We start from the raw sequence: 19,453 nt of genomic DNA on the forward strand, positions 1-19,453 counted from the left end.
TTTTAATCTAAAATGGTTTCCAATTTGAGGAAAGAAATTCAGACATTATGGTACTTCGAAACAAGAATGTTGAAATTCTTAATGTTGAGGCGACAGGAGAACGCGGATTGGACAGGAGAACGCGAACTGGATAGGAGAACGCGAATTCGATTACGCGCAATGTTCAAAACATACAGAGGTGAGCCTGCCTGGAGAGAAATAAAAAATAGGTTGCAGCCACCAAATTACTCTTCAAGGAACGACCACTCATATAAATTGAGGGAAAGGAGACAGAGGTCGGACACTGGAAAGTTTTCTTTTCTCAACCGTACTATCAGGGACTGGAATGCTTTATCTGCAGACTTACTAAAGGATTTACCAATAACCAAAAATGTATTTAAAAATAAGCTTAAGGACTTTACTAATAGACGGTAGTATAATATACACACTACTTAAAGGGTGTAATTGCTGTTTTGTTATTTTAAGTGTTATATCAGTGAAGAAATGTGTTGTGTCAGTGAAGTGTGAAGTGTGTTGTGTAAGTGAAGTGTGTTTGTGTCAGTGAAGTTTTATAGTTTATATTGGCAGTGCAAAGTATTTGAATAGCGAAATGTTTTTTTAAGTGTTAGTGAAATCAGGATAGTATCAGTGAAATGTGTCGTAGTTCCAGTGCAGTAAGTGAGTTGACAGAGAAATGAGTGTAGTGCTGAAAGGTACTTGTGCATGTATGAACATAATTATCATACTCGTGGGTTTTAGTTCGAGTTAAGATAAAAATTAGATTTACTTTAATTAAATCTTATTTAAAGTGATTGTGCTTCATTTAATTTGGGATACTCATTATTATTATTATTATTATTATTATTATTATTATTATTATTATTATTATCATTATTATTATTATTATTATTATTAGTGTTTATTATAAGTGTTATTATTAATTATATTTTTATTAATATTGTTTATTATTAATTATCATTATTGAATGTAATTAGTTACCATTACCATACTTACACATACAAATAGACGGACGCATACGTTAAAATAGTTTTAAGGTCCGTTCGCATCTACAGACATGGAATGTGTCAGACATGTTTCGTGGCAGACACGACAAATAATCTTTAGTGCATTAGGCCTATGTATTGAAGCGTTCATATCTAGTATAGTCTAGCCCCACAGACACGTACAGACTAAAAACGTTATGTACAGGGACATCATTTTATTTTTACTTCAATTTTTATTGTACCTGAGTTTTTTAATGTACTTCACTCCCACCCCTTCTACTAACGAAGTTTAACCGTCCTCCACACCGCATATACAGTCATAGTAGCCTTAAGGTCATAGTAAACAGTACGTTCCAAAAATATGTTCGCGTTTTCCAGTGACGAAAGAACTTTCAATATTGAATAATTTTCGCACAGGTACTGTCGTCCATTTGCCTACGTCGTATCCCGGTTTCCCCAACCAGCTTTTATTCGCCAGCTAGTGGCTTGGCTGTCTTAGCCCTTTTCTGAGAACATTAATTTCTGTTAGGAATTGGACGTCTGCGTAATATTATGCAACTGTTTAAAATAACTTAAATAAAAGGGCTTCGTTAAGTAATTAACTGTCACGTGATTTTCCTCCTTTCTACGACCCTACGAAATAACCACTTGGACGGACAGTAGATAGTATGTCTGAGTAATTTTATCTTTTCGGATCGGGCAGAATTGAAGATTGAATTTACAGTACGTAAGGTACTCTTTTATAGAGTAGGTACAGAATTATTTCAACATGAGTAACTAGTACGAAGAACGAAACTGGTAATTGGAATTAGGTACAATAGTCTATAGTGCGATAATATGCAAATTAGAACTGAAGCCTGTATCGAAATGAACGGCCACCATTTAAAAAATGTGTTTAAATATCCATATTATGATTATTTTTCAATTTAACTTCATTCTCCATATTGTACGCTAATGTGCTGTAGACAGTATAATATACACTGCATAATGAATACGTCCGCATGGACAGCTCAATTCGTGAGTAAAAACACGCATTGTTAATACTGTACTGTATTTTGATTAAACAAAAACCTAATGAAAATGATTAAACTCAAAAGCGCAATATTTCCTAGTTTACGTAAATGGATGAACTACTTTTCTTCCCTCCTATACCTAGTGAAGTGATTTGTTTGTATATTACGCCAGTATCATCGAATTCCAGTCGTGGAAGGGGAAGCAAACGGCGTTGATCCAGAGGTATAGGCAAGTTAATATTAAAAATGTTAGTAAAAATAAAATGATGTCCCTGTAGTATAGTATAGTGTCTGCCACGCTACGAGTCTGGTATGTTCAATGTCTGTATATGTGAACGAATCTTTATGTGTGTCAGATTTATATGTTGTACGTTGGGGTTTCTTGAGCTTAATATTAGACGGACATTCGATGTATATTGTAGGATTATAATCCATGCCCGTGGCTTGCAGCATTTAACTTGTTTCATGACCGTTGTCTACACGTTAGTCGGTAAATATTCCGTTATTTCCTTACAAAACCACGTGAAAATGTCACAAAGCTTCTGACGTACAGTGGCTGATAAAACAGGTATTTGCATAATTATATAGGCCTACTTACGTAAGAGTATGACTCAAACATTTCAGTGGTCAGTCAGGTACTGAGTGTACAAGAAGGCATTCCGTACTACGAAACGCGTAAGTAATTCACGCGGAATGAATGTTAAATAGCGAGATTATTTTTCAAGTTAAAGACAAAGTGATTAACTTGTTATCAACGAATACACATTCTTTAAGTAAGTGTAATTTTCTAATATTTGAAATTATCTCACACGCAATACTCATAGCATACAATTAAATTTAATGAACGTATTCCGTACCCTAGAAGCATCTACTCTACCAAGCAAACATTCTCATGGGGGCAGATAAAAACATGATTTTTTTTCTTCTACGATGTTAATAATGTCAAAATAAGTGCTTATACAAATTTTTGCCACTCGGCCGCAATTACGAGGCCGTCCAGAAAGTGATTTTCCCTTGGGCCGTTTACAGAAATCAAGCACAATTTCATGGAAAGATTTATTCAAACAGATACCGTAATTGTTGCGCTATTTTTCAAAATGTTCCCCACTGGAATTGAGACATTTGTCATACTATGGAATCAATTTTTGTATCCTTGTGTGTTAAAAGTCTGCCGCCTGGAATCGGAACCAGTGTGTGACAGCTATCTGCACCTTTCTGTAGATCCCAAAAATATCTCAATTCCAGTGGGGTATATGTTGAAAAATAGCTCCACAATTGCGGTATCTGTACCAATAAATCTTCCTATGAAATTATGTTTTCCTTCTGTAAATGGCTCCTGGGAAAATTACTTTCTGGACGGCCTCGTAATTGCGGTCAAGTGGCCAACATTTGTATAAGCACTCGTTTTGACATTATTAACATGGTGAAAGAAAAAATTTTAATTTTTTCATCTGCCCCCATGAGAATGTTTGCTTGTAAGCGCGTACATTTGACTTTTTACCCACATTAATAGGCACACGATGGTGCTACCGTGTCTTAACATCAGAACAACACAGGGTTTCCACCCAAAACAACACAGAACACAAAATTGACAAAATAATATCTCTACACATATGGAAATATTACAAAAAAAAAAAATAACTTACAACTTCGTTCTATGTAAATACGTCTATCGAGAAGGATTATGCGAGAGAACGTGTAAGGCCGAATATGTGTAAGATCAAGCGCTGCGCCAAATTCAACTGTCAATTGCTCAGTAACGGTGAAGGTGAGGGTAATGTAACCTATGTACTAAACAGTCACACAATAAAGGTCTGTAATAGTATGTATTGTAGGCTATTATGTTTCAATTACAGTAGTTTTCAATTCATTTTGACGTATATAATCTATATCGAATAATTTCTGGGAAATCAGTGCAATGAAAAGTTTAAGGGGTCCGGGTTCAAACCCTGGTTGACACAAGTTACCTGGTTGAGTTTTTTCCGGGGGTTTCCCTCAACCTATTAAGAGGAAATGCTGGGTAACTTTCGGCGTTCGATCCTGGACTCATTTTTCTGACATTGTGACCATTTCACTCAGACGCTGGATAGCCATACCAGTTGACAAAGCGACATAAAATAACCAATTAAAAAAGTGCAAGATTTATATGTGAGTTCAGTGTGTTTCGTGATTTTTCACGCAGTCCATCTTACTCCAGTGTATGTGTCTCGTGTTTTCCATGTTGTCCGTCTCACTCCATTTTCTACCTAATTATTAGATAGGCTGCAGCGGTAGTAGCTGTCATTGCTGTTACGAGTAATCGTACACGATTGGCTCAACTGCCCAGCCAACTAAGGCCGGGTGCACACAGAATCAGACGCGACGCGACACGGCGCGGCGCGACGCTACGTTTTGCTTTACAACGCCTCGCGACAGCTTAAAACTGTCTGCTCGCGACAACTGATTTGCTGGCTGTGTGAGTTTGGAAAACTGGCCTAGGCTAGAAAATGGCGTCAATAATAGAGGACTGTCTATATGAAAAATTCTATTGTATTTCCTTATTATTTCCTAAAGACGCAAGCTCCTAAAAATCTATACGATTGAAAGAGTTTTAAAATTAAAATGTACTGCACAAACGTCATTTTTTATGTTTATGACTACTTCACGACTCTCAATAAAGAAAAATAATATATTAAATCAATAATGAGTGACAGTATAGAGCAGAGAATTAGGCTTACTACAAATTACACTGATCAACAGTCATTTTGCGCCAGACATAAAACTAACAAATTCTTACTAATTTCGACCTCCTGAATTAAAAAAATAACAAGCAAAATGTTCCATCACTTCGGGTTTTCGAGATGCACAATATAATTAATTTTCTATGCATTTTATTTAAAAAATCACCGTATTTTGTTTTACAAATGTGAAGACCCATTATGTGAAAACAATATTAGTATAAGTAGGGCACCATGTTAGAAGCACTTGTAGAAAGGGAAATTATTTTATTGCCCTTCTACGAGTCTATTTCGAGGGAGTGAAACAGGTTCGCGGTATAAATTCACTTGAGTTTACCTGATTTTACTTGAGATGTGCATTTCTTTCACGGTGAGCTTTAATTACATTACTGTAGTTTATATTTTGCAATATATTATCACCATGTCAAAACCACTTCCAGAAGCGGAAATTGTTTTATTGCCCTTTTCGGTTTCATTTGGAGAGGAAGAAACAGGTTCGCCGTATGAAAACGCTTTAGTTTACCAGGATATTTCTCTGGTGTTAGTATTCTGTGTAAGACGTGTATTTCTTTAAAGTGTGCTTTAATGATAATATTCTAAGTACGAATGGTTTATATTTGTGGATTTGAAGGTTGTAGCATTGCTTTTTGGAATGCAATTAGGCTACACAAAATTTTACTGCTTTCTGTACGAATTGGACAGTCGGGCTCGTGATATTTTACTTTTATTTTATTTTATTGGGTTATTTTACGACGCTTTTTCAACATCTAGGTGATTTAGCGTGTGAATGAAAAGAAGGCAATTATGCAGGTGAAATGAGTCCGGGGTCCAGCACCGAAAGTTACCCAGCATTTGCTCATATTGGGTTGAGGGAAAACCCCGGAAAAATCCTCAACCAGGTAACTTGCCCCGATCGGGATTCGAACACGGGCCAGCTGGTTTCGCGGCCAGACGCGCTGACCGTTACTCTACAGGTGTGGACTCGCGCTCGAGATAAGCATTACAAAATACAACGACAATCACTAGAGCCAAGGAAGAAAAATATTATACATCAACCCCTTGTACCTCAAAGCGAAGTAATTTTACCCCTTTTATACAATAAGTTAGGGTTAATGAAGAATTTTGTTAAAGGGATAAATCATAAAACTGAAGCATTTAAAAATATCCAGGAAAAATTTCCTGCTATTAATAATCCGTGGGCTACACCCCGTGAAGGGCCCAGACCGACCAGCCGGCTGCTGGCCTCACGTCCACATGCCAAAACAGAGGTGGACGATCATCCAACTAGAACGGAGGTATCGTGTGGTTAGCACGATGATCCCCCCAGTCGTTATATCTGGCTTTCGCTGCCTATCGTAGCTCCCCAAGTGCATCACGATGCTAGGTGGGCACCGGTCCCATACAGTGGCCGAAATTTCATGAGAAAATTTCTTCCCCCATGCGGACTCTGACCAGCGCGTATTCCTGAACATTTCCTGCTATTAATGATTCAAACATAAAAGAGGGAGTTCTCAATGGACCACAAATTAGAGAAATAATGAAGGACAATCACTTCGAATCTTTGCTGGAAGGAAAAGAGACAGCCATCTGAATTGCATTCAAGGAAGTTGAATTAATTTTTTGGATAACTGTAGTAGTGAGAACTATGAAGAACTAGTGAAAAATTTATTGTTGGCGTATTAAACTAGGGGTTGTAAAATTTCCCTGAAAGTTCACTTCCTTCACTCACATCTTGACTATTTTTCCCGAGAATTGTGCGATTTCAGTGATGAGCATGATGAGCGCTTCCATCAAGAAATTTCAACTATGGAAAAAAGATACCAAGGACAATGGAGTACTAATATGCTAGCAGACTATTGTTGGACTGTAGCTCGTGATGTACCTGATGCCCAGTGTAAAAGAAAATGCAGAAAAAGAAAACTGTAATCTTCAGAACAGTGAATATTTAGCCTTATTGTCATTATATAAAACAATATTTTGAATAAATATAAATTCCAAAATTTCTCAAAAACCGTAACCAACAACTGTTTTTATTGTCATATTCGTATTCAGGAGGCTCAAATTATATAGAAAACATATATCACATGCCCAGCGCAAAAAAAAAATGTTAACATTTGTTACACAGTGTTATTATTATAAATTATTATTCACCCGGTGTTTTCATCTCATTTGCAATTTTTCACATATTTTCAGAAATCACATTATTCTCGTGATATTGTTTCAAAGATTGTACAGAATGTATCTTTCCTGTACTAAATCACCTAATTTATCTGCATCCAGCTCCATTATGTATAATGTGCACTACACAACAATAGTATTCGTAGATAGTGAAAACTGAAAGCGTGCAATCATTGCCACTACTAACGCATGCGCAGTACACTGCAGCTATCAGACAGTCTCCTCGCGACGAACTTCTAGCAGTCATTCGATATTGTCTCTTCGTGTCTCCTTGTGTCTGCTCGCGACCGTCGCGCCGCGTCTAATTCTGTGTGCACCCGGCCTAACGTTCTGACAGTTAACGGCTTTTTAAGCTTTTTCTCATGCAAAAGTTACTCACGTCCTTCCAGTGGGAGAGTGTGAACGAAGTGAGAAATGTTTTTTAGGCTAGGAGATCACATTAAGGTTAAGATGAGTACCAAGAGCCCTTGCAAGGACGAGATTTTAATCAGTTGCCTTTTAAATGTTTCTCCTTCCACTTCCTCATTTTTTCATTAATTAATTCAGGGCGTTCAGGTCTATTGCGTTTCAAAATTTGATAGTTAAACGTCAGAAGTCAGAGGTATTTGGAGATCCTTCTTTTTTGACATAAATACTCGTACAGGTATATCGAAAGTTCACAATGCCTGAAACGCAATTTTAATTTTAATAGAAGACGTATTTAGGTCCACGTCAAATTTTTCGGTACTAAGGTTCCACTCAATTTTTTGTCGATTATTTAACGACGCTGTTATCAACTGCCATCGGTGTAGCTCAGTCGACTGAGGCGCTTGCCTGCCGATACGGAGTTGCGCTCGGGCGTGGGTTCGATTCCCGCTTGGGCTTATTGTCTGGTTGGGTTTTTCCGAGGTTTTTCCCAACTGTAAGGCGAATGTCAGGTAATCGATGGCGAATCCTCGGCCTCATCTGGCCAAATACCATCTCGCTATCATCAATCCCATCGACGCTAAATATCCCAGTAGTTGATACAGCGTCGTTAAATAACCAACTAAAAAACATTGAAGTCTGCAAGTAGTTTGTGGGCTGAATGTCCCAAGCTGAAAACTATAACAAAGTTCAATAAAAGTATTAACATCGCAGAATTCGATAAGATAGTTTGGTTTCTTAAGGAAGAAAAATGTTGGACATCAGTCCTAAATGTCCAAGATTTTTTCCAGAGAAGCTACCGACGAAATTTCCCAGATGATGAAGACACTTATGATCATGGATCTCACAGAAGCTTATCGCAGGAAGGGGTTTGTAAAATGACAATTAATGATAGTGGAGACGGTGGTTCTTTAGTTATTGTAAATGTACAGTACCTAATAGCAAGACAAATATCAGTCAATATTTTACTGTTACCGGTACTCGTAAACTGTTACTCGTAAACTTGATGGAAAAGTTTATTTCTTGACAATTTTACGAAAATAGAACTGAGGCCTGAAAACAGTAAATGCCAGTCGACTATTTGGGAATTCGCAATGTAAAATGTTTTAATCAACCAGTAAGGATTAAGTCTGGCTGTAGTACCTTCAAAGATTGCGAAATATCTCTATCTAGAAGATGAACCTTCTTTCATCAGGAAAACATCTGCTACTTTATTTGTTAATTCTGAAGCTGATATTCTATCTCACAAACGACATGGTAGGTGAAAATCTTTTCAGGTAGTAGAGAAATATGTTGCGAATTCCCTTAAAGGTAAGATTACATCTGCCTACAAGATTTTGGACATTAGAAATAATTTTGTCTCAATTTCCGAAGACACAGCAGTACTTTCCATTTCTAGAGAAGAAATGAATATCACCTTGAAGTTAAAAAAGATAGACAGTACTGCTCCAGTAACGTTCAACAACTGCGCAAATTGCACTATCACACTTATTTTTTCTAAACAAGGTCCCTTTCGTAATAATTTTACTTACAGGACAGGTGGGGCAAGTAACAACTACAGTATTCTTTTATTTTATTTATATGGCAACCAGACAAAGTGTGACATTATCAACTTACGAGATATAAACAACATCGGTAGGCCTAAGTAAGATTGTTTAAAACATATTACAACGGCTTTCACCATTTTAGACTAAATTACGCTTACTGGTAAACATTCTAGAACAGGAAACTGTGAATGTATCGCCCTCAAACGGATTTCGATAAGGCATACGTCGTTTCAAGAATTTCTAATCAGGTGATGGATGTCAGTAATTTTCCTGTATTGGGTTTTCCTACGTTTTCAAGATTTTCCACAAAGCAAAGTTTACAGACATTTTCTTCAACTTAACAGAATGCAGTATGGTAAACTCTGCTGAGCGTGATGATGGCTTCTTGCAACCAACCAACAAAATTATTTTATAGATAGTAAGTGGAGGAATGGTCAGTGCTGTAGTTGGGCCGGTACCAGCCGGTACGCCGTACCGTCTAAAATAAAAGCTCACTGTTACCGTACCGACAAAAATACAGACTCGAAAATATATTATTATGCTTAGCTAGTCTTTAATATAGCCTACTTTGAAATGGAGGTCGTTAGCTATTTGGAAACATTTTGATTTTGATATCTGGCATAAAAGTAGCTCCTGGCATCTCATATCCTTTGCTTAAACGCTTGTCCATTCGTTGTTTTATCGAAAACCATGGTCTGGCATTTCAGGAGTACTTGTGATTTATTAATTTCAAACTTGCATACCGCCGTGGTATTTCTACCACTAACTTCATGCCATGGCGCCTCAAGAAGTCTACTACATTGATTCGCTAATTTCAAAACTTGTGTAGATGACTTCGCATAACATGAAGCAACTAAGCGAGAAGATAATGAATGGGGTAGGATGGCCAGTTCCTTTCGCCCTCCATTGTATACATCGCTGACTGGTATAGGTATCCTACAAGCAAAACTCAGCTTGCGCCGCGCATGCTACACCCCTCTTACCCCTCTGCAGTAGGCGGGTTCTTGAATAAGCGGCTACTGGTACAGCTGTAACGGCTACGGTTGCGGACATGTGCACTCAAAGAGCAGCTGTAACAATAACCAATTAAGTGAATGTAACATTACAAGATGTCAACATCGTCTCTTTCTAAGTCACAATCGGTATCTATCTTCACTGGAACTGTCCTCATATTTAAATTTTAAATATTTAAATTAAATTAAATTAATATTTAATATAAAAAGCTATGTGACTCCCTGACTCTGTAGCAACACGTGTTCAGTTCAGCACAAGAAGATAATACGTGCGCATGCGCATAGTGTCTGTGGTGTGATTGGAGACGGAGAGCATGCTGGGAAAAGGAGCATACGTCATCTGCGCGAGACAGTCAAGCGCGCTTGTTTCTGCGCACTGAGTTTTGTTTGTTGGATGCCTATAAAATATGAGCCGTTCAGAGCAGAAGTGGTAAGTCAAAAATGGGTAATGAGAGTTAAAGCAAACATTCTGTAAAATAAAGCGCAAAGTAGCAATTAATATTCAATTTATTTAAACTATTAGTAGTCAGTGGGTAGCAAGAAGGACATATTAATTGCTACTTTGCGCTGTATTTTACAGAATTTTTACTTTAAACCTCATTACCCAATTTTGACTTACACCACTTTTGCTCCGAACGGCTCATATTACACTACTCAGACTTTAGATGTATACAAACAATTGTTCTTTTCTGACACTTAGGCCTATCGTCAAGTGAGATGTACTGCCTGATAATAGATGTAGATATCAGCCAAACCTCAATCAGAGTCCAGTTACATATTATAGATTCTATTCCGATTTCAACTAAAGAATGTGAATGAGCATTACTGTAATGAACGCATCTGCACTAAGAAAAGGAATACTCTTCTAGTGAAAGAGTTTCCAGGCTTTTGTTTCTAAAAAGTGTTGGACGACCAGTGTCAGCGTTTAATTCCTTGCCTTATGTGCAATTGTGGCTGCGATCTGGAAGGTCTGCAGAAGAGACTACGTCATGAACTCATGACTAGGCCCCGGATTTTTATGTAATATGAAAGTGCAAAATATGTACATAAAATGTAGTAAATATCGAGGAAATATATAATTAAATATGTAGTATTAGTAAAATATGTCATTTAAAATCACTATTTATCAATGCAATGAATTCACAAAAATGTCGTCAGAATTTAACTGGTCAGTTGAAGTGGGACAATGCAGCCTGGAAAGCCATTTGCCATTTCCACTCCATTGTACAGTTTGCAAATACAGCTTGTCTCTGCAATAATTTATGATTTTTCTTGTGTCTTGAGATTTCCTAGAAAAATATTTTTCTGTGGCATACATAATGGTATTTTGATTTACCTGACACCCGACCCAAACCCCTCGCTAATAATTTACTTTCAATTTGCAACCTAGTTGAATGACCGGCGCACCTGACCATCCCAGATTCTGAGAAAGCATTAATGGAAATGTATGGAGTCGAGGCACTCCGAACGACTATGTTTTACAGACAAAGAGTTAGAATCCCTAGTTTTATGTTTGTTTTTTATTTATAAAAGAACTATTGTCTTAAGCCAGCTTTAGAAATTGAATTGTGAACAAAACATAACAACGTCAGTTCTGGGTCCTCCTTTACCAGCATCGTGTACTATAGTGAGAAAAAAAAGACGGCCCTACAGGTGGAGTAATTGGGACAGGGACGTTAAGATATATATCCAGATATATATACGAAAAAATCAATAATTTACTCTGAAAAATAAAACGAATTTAATAAAATAAATTGAAAACTCAATAATTGCCTAGATATGTACAAAAATGTAACATTCTTTATATAATATGTAATATTGCTAAAGATATGTAAAAATATGTAAAATGAAACTCAACTATAACCATATCAGAACCACAAATCGCCGACATTTGTCATTTTCAGTATCTACAAATAAAGGAATGCAATATGTAATTACATAAGAATCCGGGCTCTACTCAAGACGAAGAAGTAACCTTGGAGAATAAGTGCAGTACAAGTCCGTATATAGTCTAGTCTGACAAAGGAAATTTCAACAATACCCCCTGAAATTTGTTTCCAACTACAACACTGGGAATGGTGCAATGATAGCCTAGAATGCAGTATTAATTTTTTTTAAGGATTTTATATATTGTTCCTAATTCGTCTTCTTATTAAGTCTTTTCGTTCATCAATATCAAACATTTTATTTTAAAACGCTTTCATAATTAATGAGTAGCACTAGGATTTTTATAACTTTGTATTTTATTTTAATAAGAAAAACGTTTTTTATTGTATTTGAGAGAGCGGCACTATGATCTGTTAGGTATATTACGTATACTTCGAGCAAGACGCATGCCCAACCTCATAGTCTGATTATTATTATTTCTCATAATTATATTCATCTCGAAAGCCCAATCTTTGTGTGAGACTCTAAGGATGCTATTCATAGACTTTCGTTAGTCCGCGCTACGAGCGTGCTAAACTAGCCCCGGCTATCGACTGGTTACTTGTACGGGATTCATATCATATATCGCTAACACTGGTTTATGAATACGAAAAACGTTAGTTCGCTGATCATCCACCGGAAGCCCGTGCTAAGAATGTCTATGAATACGGCCCTATAAGAATGTATGAACTTAGAGATACTTGCAATTATTATTTTATTTCATAGACATTACAGGGAGACACGCGATACCGTTGCGATTAAAGCGCTGCGCTACAAAGCCGTGGTTTCGATTTTCGATGGGGCAATAGATTTTCTCCATTAATTCGATTCTTTCGACAGTACTATGGCCCTAGAGTTTACTCAGCCTCTCACAGAAATGAGTACAATCTATTCCATTAATGTCGTCCTACTTTGATATTTGTTTACAGTCAATACTTCATCCTCCCCCCCCCCCCCAGTGGCTTATTAACTTCGTAAAAGGTAAAGGTAAAAAAGGTAAAGGTATCCTTGTAACATGCCATGAAGGCATTTGGGGGGCACGGAGGTAGAGCCCCATGCTTTCCATGACCTCGGCACTAGAATGAGGTGGTGTGGTCGGCACCACGCTCTGGCCGCCTTTTACCCCCGGGAAAGACCCGGTACTCAATTTTATAGGAGGCTGAGTGAACCTCGGGGCCGTTCTGAAAGTTTGGCAACGAGAAAAAAATCCTGTCACCACCTGGGATCGAACCCCGGACCTTCCAGTCCGTAGCCAGCTGCTCTACCAACTGAGCTACCCGGCCGCCCTATTAACTTCGTAATATGTAAAAAAAAAAAAAGGAGTTAAATGTATCTCTATTTAAGCCACGGAGACCGTAGTACAGTGGAAGTTTGTTACAAGTAGGTCTAGTGTGCACCACTTTTACTCAATTTAATTATATCTGTCATTATGTTTCAGGTAGCATCTACTTCATCCTCACGTAATCTACGACATGGACACTACATCTAGAGAGGTCCTCTCAGAGCTGGAGTGTCCTATCTGCTTTGAGTATTCCGTGCCACCCTTCACCCTTTGCGTCAACGGCCACAACATTTGCAACAACTGCAAACCAAAACTCAACAACTGTCCAACCTGCAAAGCAAAATTCCTCAACGTCAGGAGCATAGTTCTTGAGAATATAGCTAGAAAAATAAATTATCCTTGTAAATATAGACACAATGGATGTAAGGAAGCATTTCTTTTAGGTCTTATCACAAAACACCATTTGGAATGTTCTTATAAGTCATACAAGTGTCCATTTAGCATTGTGCAAGACTGCAGGTGGGAAGGTTGTCTGAACAATGTCAGAAACCATGTATCGTGTGCTCATTCCTCTAAGAATGCCATTAAAGAAGTAGAAGGTAAATATAGAATAAACTTACCGAAGTTCAATACCTTCGTTAAATGGTGGCAAGCAATTTTTACTATGGGTGAAATGTTCTTCTTTTTCACCCAAAAATTGGACACAATAATGTTGTTTTGTATTCTGTACATAGGGTCAGAGGCAAATGCCCATTGCTACAGGTACAGAGTAACACTAGACACATCAGATGGCTTAGGAAATGCTTCTTGTAATCACGTCACTTTCCAAAGCGATTGTGATACGAATGAATTGTTCAAAAACATGCAATGCGCAGTTTTTCATACAGACTTCGTTAATAAGTGTCTGAGTAGTGACGAAGGTTTGCCTGTATGCATAGAAATATACATTGCTGATAGCAAATAAAAAACGATGATTTATAAACTATGCAGAAATATTATTTCACTGTCCAGTGTTTGAATAATCTTATCTCTCTCTCGTCAAGTGTTTACATGATTTCCCGTAAAGCAGAAATTACCGGTTACGAAAGTGGACAAATGCGAATGAGGGAAATAGGACATAAAACTTATTTAATTACTAGCCGTACCCGTGCGCTCCGCTGCACCTGTTAGAAATAAATATAAAGTAATTACATAATTAAAATAGGACGTTTGATCCAGGGAACAAATTTTACAACAGTGCAAGATAATCTGCTTCGCTCATTACCCAATTTTTTTGCATAGCATTTATTGCATATATATTTTATGTATTTTAACACGATTCAATTGAGCACAGTTAAAATTTGAATTATAAAATAATGGATTGCTAAGCTAACGTACTATTACTGCATACTAAATCAATACACTCTCGTTGTTCGTTAATTCTCTGAGACTAAAATGAGTGTACATAAATATTATTTTAAGAAATACAGAAAACGAATGTACAAAATAGCCTATCAAATTTTCTGTGCATAAGAAGCTATTTTAATCTTACCTGTCCTCGATTTACTCAGACGTTACTGTAATAACATTATAGCATTATGTCCATCTAGGGAAACTACACTTTCCAATGGTGAAATAATAATTAATTATACAAATCGGTTAATTTAGCTTCTGATATTACTTCATACAAACACAGAAACATTCTCTGTAGGCTGTGTTTAATAGCTTTCGATTGTTGATGTCCAAGGCACCTGTTTCGATTGTTGTTGTCCAAGGCCCCTTATAGGCGAAGTCATTTATTCTTAATTCATTGCACTGTCTTAGATGGCGTTATTTTAATTTTAAAACTCATTTATCTCATTAAATATCAGTCCTATCAAAATTTTGTAAAGAATAAACCTTATCGGAAATCAGTTTTAAAGAAACTTTTGTTATGTAACATTTTTCACAAAAATCAATAATAAGCGACATATTTCGATTTATTTAATTCAGGCCCCCTTATAACCCCCATTTCAAATAAAGTATTTTGAATGCCATATAGCCTAAAATCTAAGTTACAACTAACTTAATTTATATTCCAATTTTCATATAAATCGGTTCAGCCATTATCGCGTGAAGAGGTAACAAACATACAGACAGATATACAAACAAAAATTTCAAAAGTGCGATTTTCGGTTTCAGGGTGGTTAATTATATATGTTAGGACCAATTATTTTTGGAAAATCGAAAATTACCAGAAAAATTTCGGCTACAGATTTATTATTAGTATAGATAAGATTTCATGCAGTTCCGCTAAGTACGAATGTTGGAACACAAGTCATGGCAACTATTTTTTTTTCTCAAAGTTACGAGATGGTATCACGAGATATCGTGTGTTGTATGACTATAGTATGAGTATATGGTCGCATCACTTGATTACAGTGCAAATGTCTGTTATTATACAGGATTTTTCCGGGCTGGTGTTACAAATTTTCAAGGATGATAGGGAAGGGCACATGTAGGCCTATGAATTTGAGATAAGGAACCCTGGTCCGGAAATAACTGAGTCGAAAGTTATAAGCAAAAATAGTTGTATGAAAATGGAATTGTGCCCTCCTTCCCTTGAACTTTGGAACAGTCGCGGAAAGATGGTATGGGCCGAATGTCTCCTACGTAGGTACTTGCCCCGATATAATCTCTGAGCTTGTCTACTGTTCCCACTGGCTCATCCGTATTCGAAAATCAGGTCTGCTTATTCCGCTCTCGTGTACTCCTCCATTTCACTAGGACTGACCAACTGGGCACTGCAACTTGTACACCTACACTGCTGTCTACAAACGAGCACATTAGGACCGACCATGTCCGTTACACATTATGCTATCTGCATTGCTTTAGTGTCGTTTCCTGTCTCCACCCCTCATACAGGGCACTTAATGGAATACTGTAAGTAGACAACGTAAACAACGTCAGATGGATACGGTATGTGTAAGATGTACAGATAAATACACATAAATAAGGTGTACAGAGGAATAAAATTATTTCATTTCCACACAACTATTTTTGCTTGTAACTTTCGACTCAGTCATTTCCGGACCAGGGTTCCTTATCTCAAATTGATTCATGTGCCCTTCCTCATCATCCCTGAAAGTTTGTGACACTAGCCCCGGAAACACTCTGTATACGCTTGTTACACTTCTCAAACTTTGCAAATATTCATTTTATGACTTATTGATTCCAAAGTTGGCCTTCTATGCCCAAGGTTGCTGGTTCGATCCCGAGCCAGGTCGATGGCATTTGAATGTGCTTACATGCGACAGGCTCATGTCAGTAGATTTACTGGCATGTAAAAGAACTCCTGCGGGACAAAATTCCGGCACATCCGCCGACGCTGATATAACTTCTGCAGTTGCGAGCGTCGTTAAATAAAACATAACATTTGATTCCAAATAACCGTACTATTTCCGTAAATATGTACATGTTTTGGCCTTTTTTTTTAGAGTAAATTCTTGCTTAATGCATATTTTGAAGATTTCATATTTAATAGCACATATTTAGACGTCTGTATTGCATATTATGTCCTATTTTCTGGCTTTAGTGCAGCGGTGACCAAACTGGGTGTCGTGATTACATCGTGTAATCACAGTCTAGTATATACAGTCGCGAAGCCCAATACGTAGTAAATATGCAAACATTAGATAGTTGCTCATCACTTGGATCGCTAATATCGCCTCATTACAGGCAATGCAAAATAGTACCGTCACAGTCTATTGTTTCTAGCACCCTCAAAACTCAAGCTTCGTGACTGTATATCGTAGACTGTGGTATAATCAAAGACATTCATACTGGTAAAGGGATTTTCCTGTACATTGCTCTCTGCCTCGCTTACGTACTGATGGTAGGCAGTGTCGGTACTATGTCGTTCTACAAACCCTCTGTCTCTATGACCAGGAACAGAATGCTGTTCTGTCGGAGAAAATATAATATGTTGCTTTGCTCAACGGTTCAATAGTAGTAGTTATAGAAGCGAAATTACAGACCATTACCCTGAATACAAAGCATAACAGGTATTATTATTATTATTATTATTATTATTATTATTATTATTATTATTTATCAGCAAGCGTTACCATAATTCTCATATACGTGCCTGAATATATAGGCCTACAACTTCCCATGAAGGATAAAATAATTACTACGCTGTATCTCCATTTTAATTTTTTTTTAATCTTTTGATGATTATTATCAGTTATTTACTAGTTATTGATGTAATAATAATAATAATAATAATAATAATAATAATAATAATAATAATAATAATAATATAATAGAGAAACTTATTGAATATTACGTACTAGTGTAGTAATGAAAAAAGCAACTGAACTCCAAGAACTGAAATCAGCCTTAAATCATCGTCACGAAGAGAAAGCTGCCATAAATAAATGTAAGGAAGCCAGCTATCTAGTGGCGAACGAAACAGCTCGTTCTCTTAAGCCTTCCAGCGAAGGAGAGTTTTTTTAAAAGCGTAATGATCAAGATGGCTGAAATAATTTGTCCAATGAATTGTTAATTAATTCTGAAAACTGCGCAATTCACGACTAGATATCCAAAAGAGATTTTTGATTGTGTTTATGAGAAATATTAAAAAAAAAAAAGGCAAGAAAATTTGTATATATATTTTATTGGTTCTTGATGACAGTAGTGACATTACTGATACAGCAAAGCTTGCTATTTTTATTCGCAGGGTTGATGAAGACTCAAAGTTAGAGCACGAACAACCATTGGTTGTAGTTATCATGCCATGCACTCTCCTCCGTCTCCTCACTTCATAGACTGTCTCACTGCCGTCCGAGTTTTGGTCACCGCTGCTTTAGTGCACGTATGTTAACTTGCATAATAGTGCCGTTTATGAATGTTGCTTCGTAGAATCTGATATTTTCACGTTATTTATCTATTGAAAAACATAATAAAAGAAAGCTACCGGTAATATGGTTTCGAGGCATCCTACCTGCCAACTAGTATTTGGATTTTCCACTAAACGTCCCTTTGTTATACTCTCGCTCGTTACAAGTCGGAGGTCAAAATATTGAAAGAAAGGTAGGCAGAAGCACCATGCTTGCAAACTGCAATTTAGTATACTTCTGTATCGAATTATGAAGTGTTGCTACAGCTCCTGTTAGAACTGCAAAAAGAGATGTTGTGGCAAAGTGGATGGAGGGAAAAGAATTTCTGAAGGCGGACGATGATGCAGTTTATTTTGACTGTTGTAATAAAGACATAGGCCTACTTGTGTATTTTAGGGCGTGCGACAGCATTGCGATTAAGGCGTAATGCTGCACAGTCGGAAGGTCGCTGGTTCGATTCCTGATGGGGTCATTGTCATACAGAAATGTAAAAGACTTACAATTCGACCTCACTTTATCCCAAATTTCGTCAGTTATGTATGCATCTGTCACTTCTTGTGATGTAGAAAGATCATTTTCTGTGTTCAAAAACGTGCTTTAGATAAACATATGAGCTTTAAGTAAAGAAAAGTTTTAGAAATTAGTTGTAGTACGATGAAGAGTGGGTGGAGCGGAGAAAAATTCTCTCCGCCACCGGGACTCGAACCTGGGTTTTCAGCTGTACGTGCTGACGCTTTATCCACTAAGCCATACCGAATTCCAGTTCCGACGCCGAATTGAATCCTTTCAGTCTCCGGTGCCGGAGAGAATTTTTCTCCGCTCCACCCATCATTCATCATACTGTATGATAATGCAGAATTCCTGCACGGAAATATCATACGTACTTCGGTACATCACAATAATAGTTGTAGTACGTTGTTTGAAAATAAAATAGGAGGAGTGTAACATAATGTAGAACTCAATTTGGATAGTGCATATTTTTACTATTTTGTTAGCTTTATTGTGTGTGTTTTGTCATATAAGTGTGCTTGTTTTAAGGTTTGATAGTGCCCTTTAATTATATTAAATCTATATTCACCTATATTATATATACTCAATATATGGTCTTGAAACTTAAAGAATTTGGCGGTATTTTAGTCTTTTTAGAGGAATCTGTCCCTTAATCGATAGTCCGCGTTGAACCTTATGAAAAACCGGGCTCTAGTAATGAATAATTCAGTTGTGAGTAGACCGCTTTGCGGAATGGATATGAACATACTATCGGTCATTAGAATGGACATGTGTACTATAATGTATTCTAACTAGCGTAATAAATACGAGTAGCATGATGATGTGTCGTTTATGGATGTCTGATCGCTATCCTATCCTATCATACCCCATTAGTGCTGTACACTTACAGGTACTGTCATTTCAAGTAGCACATACACATACCCTATCCTTTCAAGCAGGGCTCGGCAAAATACTGACATCCAAGTATTTCAAATACAAATACAAAATACTTCAAAGAGTAGTATTTTAAATACAAATACA

At 37.0% G+C, this 19,453-nt stretch overlaps 1 long non-coding RNA gene across 1 annotated transcript; it reads left to right on the forward strand.

The window, feature by feature from the left end:
- Positions 1-2,607: 2,607 nt before the first annotated feature.
- On the forward strand, positions 2,608-19,251 carry LOC138698257 (uncharacterized). Its single transcript, XR_011331798.1, has 2 exons — positions 2,608-2,671; positions 13,221-19,251. It is a non-coding gene; the product is annotated as an uncharacterized lncRNA (long non-coding RNA).
- Positions 19,252-19,453: the final 202 nt, after the last annotated feature.

The sequence above is a fragment of the Periplaneta americana genome, chromosome 4 (genome assembly GCF_040183065.1).
Source record: "Periplaneta americana isolate PAMFEO1 chromosome 4, P.americana_PAMFEO1_priV1, whole genome shotgun sequence".
NCBI lineage: Eukaryota > Metazoa > Arthropoda > Insecta > Blattodea > Blattidae > Periplaneta > Periplaneta americana.